Source organism: Typopeltis vanoorti, chromosome 19 (assembly GCF_054136105.1).
Source record: "Typopeltis vanoorti isolate ZY-2024b chromosome 19, IOZ_Tvanoo_1.0, whole genome shotgun sequence".
Classification (NCBI taxonomy): Eukaryota; Metazoa; Arthropoda; class Arachnida; order Uropygi; family Thelyphonidae; genus Typopeltis; species Typopeltis vanoorti.
In genome coordinates, this window is record NC_143567.1 from 103,648,372 (window position 1) to 103,659,686 (window position 11,315).

An 11,315-nucleotide genomic window follows, 5' to 3' on the forward strand; every position below is an offset into this window, starting at 1 on the left:
GCGACGGACAGTGCCGCATGACGCTAATAGCTCGCATCTCACCATGACGTGCATATGCTTGCTTGCGTAGCAATATGACACTGTGCTAAATACAGTGCTGCTTGCGTCCTTTGCGCTCCTAAGTACTACAAGATGGATTTTTATTATTTTTTATACAAAATAAGAGAATTGTATAGGATTGTTGATCATAAAATTAAATATTACAAGCAAATATAAATAAATCATTGGCTAGAATAAAGCTGACATTTATTCCATTGATTTTGGAAACAATGTGTAATTAGTTTAGCAACATCTTATACTGTGCAACAACAGAAATTTGAGGGGATCAAAACACACTACTTTTATACAAATGTGCAATTTCAATGACATTTTATCATAGAATTATAACTAAGGATGGAAAATTTAAAACTTGTTAAGATTAAAGTGAATACTAGATCCATAAATACCGTTTCTTTCTCTTCTTTTTTTTAGCCTCCATAGAGACTTTCATTTTGGTTGCCCTCGGTCATTGTTTGTGGAGTGAAGAAAATGCCGAGGTATAAATCTGACTCCTTTTGTCACAACTTCTCTCTGGTGGAAAGCTGAATCTGAGCGCGAAGAGATAGGGCACATACTGAGCAGGGGAAATAGAAGGATGTGATTGGTGGTAGAAGTCCTTAGGGTTACCAAGTGTTGGTTCGCTGAACAGAATAGAAGGCTCTTCAGAGAGAGATCTCTCTTCCTCCCCCCCCCCCCCACACACATTTCCCATCCCACCTTCTCTTTGCCTAACGTGCCTTTGGAGAAGTTAACTTCTCAGTACATGTAGACAATCTCGCGAATGATACAACCGACATAGCGAGGCATTCACCGCTCAAGTCCTCACACAGGTATAAAGAGCGTAAAGAGGATCAATGGTGATCGTTAAGAACGCGAAGAAGGCGGTTTTGTAAGTGATGATGCTTAAATTAATTATGAATCCCAACAGAAAAATTGTAAAAGAGAGGAGAAAAAAAAATGTTAGCATTCTTTTATCTCGCAGGGCCTTGACAACAGAATAGTGCATTAAAACAAAAAAACAATAAAGGACTTGGTTTCAAAAAATTGTTTTAATGTAACATAAATTACTGAAACTGGTCAATTCAAGCATTGTTGTTTACTGATATATATGCTATTTATTATTTAGGAAGATAATAACACGAAGTGGGAGTCCGTATAAAAATTATGTTTTTCACAGAGAAACATTAAACTCATAACATTTGAATACAACACTAAATTTTATTTCTGGGCTAATTAGAATCTTTAAATTTTTACAACTTACGTGGCCATAAAGTAAAAAAGAAAGTCATTCTCTTTAATTATAACTACCTCTTTTTATTTAAGAATAAAAAGTGCTGTCACAAAAAAAGTCATCACAATGATAATCACCGAACAATAGGAAATTATGATTGTGAATATTAAAGTCAAAATTAAGACAAAAATTAACTGATTTCAACACCAGAAGAGATCTAGTCGAAAATTAATCAACCCAATAATTATTTCTTGTTAAATTGGGTTAAATGAATTTTGGTACTTAGGAACCACGCTAAAATATGTCCGTTTGTTTTCATTTTGGATTTCAATCTTACACTTTTTAGTAACAAAACTGGAGAGAAATAGCTAAAAATGGCTGTAGGTACAATTGATGAACTATACAAGAATGTGATTTTTAAAAACACTTGAGCACCTGTTTTTATGACTATGTGATTATGAGACAATTACCTGAGGAAGCTTAGAGAAAACGTCCGACAAAAAAAATGAGAATCTCGGAAATTGAAATTGAAATTGGTGCAAAAGTTGAACATGACAATCATTGCAAGTGCATATTTCCCGAATCTGGCACTGTGTGACTTATTTTTTCCCTTCCCTAGGATCGGAAAATAAATGTCAACAATAACAAATGAAATAGTCCAGAAAGAGATTGCTTTGAAAGTGACTAAATTCGAATGTTCAAAGTCCGTTGTGTTCTGTGCAGTCATGTTTTTCACTACACCAAATACTTTTTGAACGCTTTCTTACGTATAGATTTCTTAGATTGAAATAAGTGGGTTTTTAGAATGAAAGTATATCTGTGTTGTCACACTAAGCTAAGTCTATGCTGCTTTGCAAGGCAAACAGATATAGAATCTATACGTAAGTTTTTATGGTTAAGCAGTTCTGTAGGTAGTTTTCGGTATTGAGACCACATTGTAATATAAAGAGTTTATTAAAAATAAACAATTAAAAAACCTGACAAGTTTCGTGCTTCGTAACACTTGCATCCTCAGAGTTAATGGTATATAAAAGTTTTACACAACAAAATCTTATTGCGATAACACAACATAAAGTGGCTTTTCTACCTTTACAAAAAATACCAACATTCCTACATCCACCAAAATTGCCACCTCACCCTCATGAAAAAACCAGACGAGATTCATTGCTCTTGTGGCATTTGCTATGTGGGCCAAACGGGAAGGTCGGGAGAGATCCACATGTCTGAGCATGTAAAAAACGTCGAAAAAAAAACAGGGAGCACAAATCAGGCTTAGCATTCCACACAGCCACTACTGGCCATCAAGTACTCTGGCAACAGACAAACATGTGATAATAACTGTTTCACAAGAAAATTTAAAGAAGCTGCATATATGCTTAGGATCCCTACACAGTGCAATAAAAATCAAGGCTAGATTTTACAAGTGTGGTCTGCCTTCATGAAAAATTTAACTGCCACGGACCTAAGGATATAGCACGCGTGAACCACATATGACAACAACTAGCAATGTTCCAACACGTACAGTAACGAATCTACCATTTGCATTCTGGTTTATCAATTGTGAAGTAAATTGTGAAGTTCTTAAAAACATCTAACATGGGTAATTAACTGTCAATAAGTTTTGTTGTGTAAAACTTTCATGTACCATTATTCCTGATGATGTAAGTCTTACGACGCACGAAACTTGTAGGGGTTTTTTAATTGTTTATTTGTAATAAACTCTTTATATTAATATGTGGTCTGAATACCGAAAACTACCTACAAATATAAAATCTTGCATCGACTGCTGAGATTTCTGTAGCATCCTTCGGTTTACTGTTATTAGTTTTCTGGATCTCCGTTTCTTAGATATGTTACTGTAAAATATATTTTTGTAAAAAATTTTTTTGGTCTTGACAGAATTTTAAATGATGATAGATCTTTCTTCATTCATTTTCGCAAGATATTCTTCTTGCATCTACTGCATCTTAATTTTCTAGCGTTTCATCTACAGCCGCATAATTCTGGCATTTATTCTTGTCTGATGCCAGATCGACCTGCTCCATACAAAAAATTAATCCACCCTTTCTGTTCTTCCGCGATATTTCAGATGAAGATATATTTGTCCCTTCTCGGCAATTTTAAACTTCTTCGTTCTCGTGTCTCGAGTCGAACGTATCTTCCATTTTATCACTTTCATGCTTGAACGTACAGAACTTTCGTACACGCCGTTTCTATAATAACTTCGCAGGAGACGGAATGCTAGCACGTATTACCAAGGCCATCGCCTACAGAGATATGCTAATGAGGGCAGCGAACGTTAGCCATGTTTAAAGATGTCATTGTAAAACGTAGATTCCCTGCTTTGCCCAATATTATGAGCTTCCAAAAAAGAACCAGCTTGGTCGAGAGACGGGTATTTAAAAAAGTAATCAGTCATCTTCTGAAATATGCACGCATTCCGCCCAAATAAGCCCGCTATCCTCACTTCTTTTTTTATAATACAGATGGCGCGCGAAAGAATCTTATAATATTAGCTAAAGTAAACACCAAGCGATTCGCATACGAAGCACACTTAAATGAAAATTTCTTAAGACGTAGCTCGCCAAAAATCGGTTTATCATAACATTTAACATGAGATATATTAAAATGAATGTGGTCTATGAAGTTAAAATGAACAAATAACTTGGAACCGAATTACGTTTTGCCCGTTTTCAGAAATTAATTAAAAGCAGTGAAAGAAATAAAGTTTTCTGATAATGTTGAATGACAGGCATCTTAAAATTTTAATTAAATACACAGAAACGCAGGTTATTAATCAGACTATTGGCACTGAAAATCAATGGAAGCTTTTTCCTTTTTCTCCCCCCCCCCTCCCCCAATCTTCTGAAAGACTGGTCTTCACTATTAATACAAAGCTAAAGCCAATGAAAGTAAAGACTTTAGTGACGTCATACGACTCTGATCTTATTACCGCAACTGAATATTACAAACTACCAAACTAATACGGTATCGAAGATAATTAGAAGACAAAACTCAGACAATTCTAATTAATAAATTATCACACCATTTCATGTTGTCTTTAAATTCCGACTGCCGGATATATTGGAAGCAGTTTAAGAAAACTAAGACATATTTCCGTTGGCTCACAATTTAAATATGCGTCGTTACTAACAAAGAGCATACATTGAAGTGTCAGTTATTATTTTGTTCTTAAAAGTTATTTTGAAGTTCCGGTTGCAGTGTACTTTCCTAGGTAAAACATAACCTTGCACGATAACCTTCAAAACCACTTGTAATACTTTTCATTACACTTATAGATGCACATTTGTAGACCAACGACTGCAAACGACTATTAAGCAGTGACGTCATATAGACCAATTAACTATGAAGCGTCATCTAGTGAGTGCAGTAAAAGTGTAAACACACATTAAAAATCTTAATAATCATTAAAAAAAATTCAAAAATGTTAAGAAGTAATTTAACATTTTTTGCGGTAATTTCAATTCAATATTAGATAAGAATTCATAATTCAATCCAATTATTGATTTATCTTAAGGTTTCAAAATGTGGTAGTGTCATATTAGTGTGTATAAAAATAGCAATACAGCTCGGAACACCCAGGTTACTACAACCCAGGTTAATACAACCCAGGTCGGAAAGACCTGGGTTCGATTCCCGTCAGTGACGTGAGGAACCTTTATCTGGCATCTTTCGACTAAAAGTGAGTTAGCCGGTCTCGTACGGAGGTAGGGGGGTTTCGTCTCCCAGAACAGGCAAACCGGCCCTTGAACACACGCATCTATAAACATGGGACACACCGGGAGGCATAGGGCTGACCACCTTATCCTCGATACAGTAGCGGGTAAGTGAATAAAAATTCCTCGATCAAAATCACTTCCTAAAAATGCAAGCTTCGACTTGTGATATTGTACTTAGTTCACTGTAATTGCACAGTGGACTGCTGTCGCTGGAAAGATGTGCTGTGGAACGACAATGCACGCTATGTATATTCTTAAGATCAGATGGTCTTATTTGGTTATGGATGCTCTCATGAGTATTTACTAGAGTAAACTGTCCCACCAGGGGCGGTTTACTCTAATGCTGGTCTTGAAATTCACGCTTGCTCTTGTTATCATTCAGGGAATGAGAGGTGGGATTGAAGTCTGATTAGCGGAATAATTAATTACTGACCATTTAAAACTATGTACAGGTAACCCTCGTATAACGTGGATGTCAGGTCCCGCAGAAATGCCACGTTATATAAATCGCGTTATGCGAGTCTCAGATCACATAAAAAAAGTAGGGTTAGATTCCGAAAAATCGTTTTTTTTTTTAAATTATATAAACAACAATGACATATCCAACGAAAAGTATATTTTTATTTAATTCAGATAATTCATGTAAGTTAAGAAAACATATAAACTATGACATAGTATAAATGTATAAAAATTACAATTGTACTTACACTTCATTGCACATAATGCATAAATGTTTTAGGCAAAATAAAATAGTGCATATTTTAATCTTTCATAGCACGAGGATTTGAGGATCGGTTAATAAACACTGGTTTTGTCATGTAATCACCTGATGCATTTCTACAAAACAGTACAGTAATTCTATCTTTGGAAACTCAATCCAGGAGCTGATCTTTCATTTTTCGAAATATAGGTGCGTTATTGCACTTTTTTCGAATATAACCCGGATTCATTTGCATTGAATACCTAGTATGTGCTATAAATGTTTATAAACTGAGAGTTGTTTTGTTTAATAAGATTTCCATCCAAAGGAATTTTCTTTTGAGGTGCAACCTTCTATCGAAACCATTAGAGATTTCTCCATTTTTCCATTAGAATATCACGTACACGAGTAACCCGCTTTGCACTTATCGTTGACCCAGCAATAAACACTTTCTCGTATTTTATGTTCATTTTGTTTGATTGTTCGAATTGTTGATTCATTTAAATTCAAAGTCCCTGCAAAAACTCCTGGTTTTTCTCCATTTTTCAACCGATCCAAGATTTTGAATATTTTTCTTCGAGAGAAATGAATTTTGTTTTCAATGTTGGTTTTTCTCTTTCGTTTCCATTATTATAAAAATAATTTTTTACACTAAAAAGCAAGCGTGACATATTGTATGTAACTCACCAGAAAATAAAGTGCTCAGCTTGAGATGAACCAGCTTATGATTTTTAATGCACTTTCCTGGCAGAAACGAAGACAATATTCAACAATAAACATTTTATACGGTAAACAATTGAGGTACATGCGTGCTAAAGTATTTCCCCTAATATAAATTCGCTACTTATAATTACCTGCGGGATACAGTCAGACACAAATTTATCAAAGATAAAATTGGATTTTTAAGTCGCGCGGTGATAAACATACCAAAAGATAAAGGATTACTACAATTTCTAGACTGTGTTTTTGTCAAAACCGTGTTGTATAAGTACCGCGTTCAACAAGGGTTACTACAATTTTAGACCGCGTTATATCGAAACCGTGTTGTATAAGTACCGCGTTATACGAGGTTTACCTGTATTTGGAAATTTATGTACATTTAATCATACAAATACAACATTTATTTTACAAATGATATTCTATATTTTTCAATTTAGCTACTTGAATACAAATTCTACCCTACGGTTCTTCTTTATGAACTGGTCAATAACATCGTCATAAAAGGTTGGTTGTAACTTAATTTTCCCAAACAACACGCACACTTGTAAAGGCTGGCTGAAGATAACTGGTTAGAGCTACTTTGACTGCGTATGGCCCGTGTTTAAGCAACAGGGTGAGATGACGTGGAGGGAGCGGAAATGGCTATGCACCCGCATGAAATCACAGTGTTGAAGCGAGGACCTGGATGCTCCCACAATCGAGCAAGCCAAGGTAGCTTGACTAGCGTCGGCCTTCGATACACAACGCAAAGCTCAATTATTGCCGCGCAAGCTTAAAACGTCTTCTGTCTACAAAAATAAAAGCCTAAATGGAATGCTTATAAATGCATGCATTTATTAACAAATAAATAGTACTTCTTTCTCAAGTAATGAGCTTGCGCAGCAAGCATGGAGAATTCGCTACTGCCCATTTCCTAAGAATGTGGCATTTTGGCATGGGGAAGATTCTCCTAGACCACACTAGGAGAAATATCCTCAGTACAATTCTTTGTTTTCTACACCTCGGTGATTCTATGGAAACGATCTATTTGAATAGCAGTATTGATAATGCAAAGACTGTAAGCGAGGTGGCTTGAATAAATGGGAGTGTAAATGTTTATAACTGACAAGGCTAAAATCTGGGTGTCATGGTTATAGAAAAGTTTGCGAAATCCTTCCAGGATTACTTGGATATTGAACACACTGACAAATAAAGATAGGCAAGTTATACCTCTTTTTAAGGCTAAGATTCAACCGCATCTTGACTTCTGTCAAGATGGTCAGTTCGGTTTCTTGGATTTGGCCACTTCAGATCTGGTCACTTCAGTTTCTTGGAGATCAGGAAGGGGTGGAGAGGATTCAGAGATAGGTGACCGGGCTGCTCCCTATGACCATACACTGAAGGTGTGCAAGTTACAGTCTGGTTAGCAAGCAGAAAAGAGGGATGTGATGGAGACTTATAAGTTACTTAAGGGGTTCTATAAGATTGACTCAAAAGGAAATGTTCAGTGAACGAATAAAGAGAAAGAGAGAGAGAGAGAGAGATCTTGGGATCATCTCTAGAAGTTGTGTAGGAGTGTAGATAATAAGAGTACGCGGAGAAGAGTTTTTTAATTTAATTTTTGCTTTGAGTGGTGGATAACTGGAATGGATTGCCAGAGACAGATGTGAGTGCTTTGACGTGTTGTGTGAATAACAGTTAGTGTAAGTCTTCTGATTCCATTTAAATACTCGTAATAATCATAATTATACCTGCTAGTGCAGAATTCCATTGCGAACTTATACAGCACCCTTTAGGAAGATTTAGACCGTCAGTTAAGGACATGACAAAGGAAAAACATAATAAATCCCCTATTCGTTTATCAGAATTTAGTGATAAGTCTACCGACGAGAGTAATGTGTATGTAATTGCGACTAACGGTGAGACAACAGTGTATGGCAATTGCGAAAATAGAGGATTTGTGAAACCTTCAGCTGTCTGAAATTTTTTGCAATTCACAACGCTATTTTACTGTTTCCTCTTCATATATATCTGTACTTATACTTTGGAGCGTGAATGAGTCAGAGAAAGCTTGCTACTAAACAAATAATGGCCAATATTTTCTCTCAAGAAAGAGGATGATGATGTCATCAGTATTTGGTGCTTATTCTTGCTAGCAGCTGTTCCCAAAAATGAGCAGCCCACAAAATATAACTGGCTGTCTTTGTTTAGCAACAGCGATGAACAAAGTTTGTTTTTTTCTTTTCTCCTGTGATTTATTTCTTACAAATTTTCTTTAAAATGGATAAATGTCTGAAATTGAATTGTTATTGTGCATCCTTCCAGACTACCACAGAATACTCTCCGATATTTGGTTTAGATTTGATAATTATTCGAGTTTATATAGTTTCAATAGCACGTCAAAAAAGTCTTTATAAAAAGATGGGCAAGGAAAGAAATCCTGTTTTACTAATAGCTCGTTTATATAAAGTCGAACTCGAAAACTTAATAAGAGTGCTGTTACCATGACAACCAACACAATAACAATTCCTAGAAATCCTTCGGAATGTTCGTTCTTAAAATACACAATATTCAAGCTCGGTGAAGCTCATAATTTATCACTAAGTTATTGAAGAGAAAAAAAAACACGATAAACTTTATTGAACGCATCTGTGAAGATACAGTTGCTATGACAACAGTGCTTCATACAAGATCTTTTTGGACCTTAATTGAGCCCTGATGTAGTCGCTAATAATGCTATGGAAATTATTTGGGAATATTAATAACCGATGTCTATTGATTGCATGTTTTATAAGTGCAGTGAATGCTTTTATTCATTGTACGAGATGATGTGATAAATGGAAATTTTAAGCCTTATTGCCGTTCGTGTTGTGCCTTGCCATACCGAGCTAAGGAAAAATAGAATATCGGTAACAGTCGGAGCTAAAAATTGATGATGATCTGGTGGCAGATGTTCGTATCTCCAGACGCGTTGCTTCTAAAAAGAAACTGCTCGAAAAAAATACACCAGAGCGAAATTTTATGAGTGAAAATAAACTGAAAATAGAACGACCGAAGTCTATGCTGTCTGTTGATGGACGGCTTACAATAGGTAGGTGACGAAAGTAGAACCAGCATCCTTGTGCAGTGAGAGAAGTTGACTGCATTATTGATTCGCAGTGAGGGATGAAAGAGCTATTAGCACTTACTTCATGGAACGTCCAAATGGCTTGACAAATCCGGGACCAATACCGTAACAGCATCGATGAAATTTCATATAAATTGTAAGATATAGAAGGAGACAGAAGATAGGGAAAATGCTATAAACAAATAATAATAGTAAATTGTCAGTTGAATTTTTGGTAAACTGTTGACGAGAACTTGCAGCAAATATACTTAACTAGCATTATCCGACATCGCAAACACATTGGGTCAGCAAAAACGATTGGGTTAAGTCATTCGTTTATTCACTCACAGCCTACTTCTATTCGTGCAAGCTTCACACACATTGAAATAATGACAAAATCATTCTCAATTCACTAGCTAAGAAACATCACCAATCTTTTGCAATTTTTTTCCAGACTTTTCAATGAATATCTCTGTAGCCAACTGCTATGATTTCTTGTAATCTCTGTAATCTATCTCTACCGTTATAATCTATTTCTTTTAAAATATTAATTACCGTATATGTCGGCGTATAAGACTAGGCCTAAATTTTAGGCTATTTTTAAGCTTTAAGCTTGTATCGGTTGTATAAGGTTGTAACCGACTTATACAACCTTCTTATACGCCGGCATATACGGTAATTTATTTATTTATGATATTTTAATTTTCCCACTTTGTGATATCAGGAATATCAGTACTAAATAAAGAGAGCCGCCATAGCTCAGTCCATATCTTTGGTTTGGAAGATCTGGGTTCAAATCCCGTTTAGGACGCGAAGGATATTATCAACGCTTTTTAGTTGAGACTCAGGTTTCTTCCCCAAGACAACAAGCAATTTATACAAAAAATATATATTTAGGCAAAAGACTAAGTAACCTCGTATCCTAAAATTGTGATTATGAAAGCCGGTCTTACCCGATCGTAGGCCATTAAGACCTGTAAGTACCACGGATTATTTTTTCAAATATATCTAAAGATATCCACGTGTCTAGAGAAATTGAAGGTAATATCCAAACATCTTCCACAGATGACTTCCAGCGGACCCTGGATAAGTTTGTAACTTGTGCAGAGACCGGAATGAAGATCAGTGTGGTCAAAACGGAAACATTTGTGGTCTCAAGACAACCATCCCAGTGCACTCTACGCGTGAGTGGAGTCCCACTGAGGCAGGTGGAGAAGTTTAAATCCCTTGGGTTCTTATTCACGAGTGATGGAAAGTGGGACGAAGAGCTAGATACTCGGATTGGCGCAGCAAGAGCAACATTGCGGGAGCTTGGTCGTTCGGTAGTATTGAAGCAGGAGTTAAGCCAGAAGGCAAAGCTGGCTATCTTCAATACAGTCTGTGTCGCCATCCTCACCTATGGTCATGAGAGTTGGGTAATGACTGAAAGAATGCGGACACGAATCCAAGCGGCTGAAATGAGGTTCCTTCAAGGGGTTGGGGGGGCTGACAAGACTCGTCAGAGTCAAAAGCTCTGCCATTCGGGAACCCTCAATACTCAACCGCTGCTTCTCCGTGTTGAGAGATCAAAGTTACGTTGGTACGGGCACCTGGTCAAAATGCCACAACAGAGTCTCCCTCAGCAGGCCCTCTTTGTCAAGCCAGAGGGTGGGAGGACGTGGAAGGCCAAGGACTCACTGGATAGATTATATCCAAAACCTTGGATGGACACGTTTGGGAGTCCCACCAGATCACCTGAGCTTGGTGGCGGAGGATTGTGACCATTGGAAGTTCCTCTTGCAGCTGCTGCCCCCACAACCC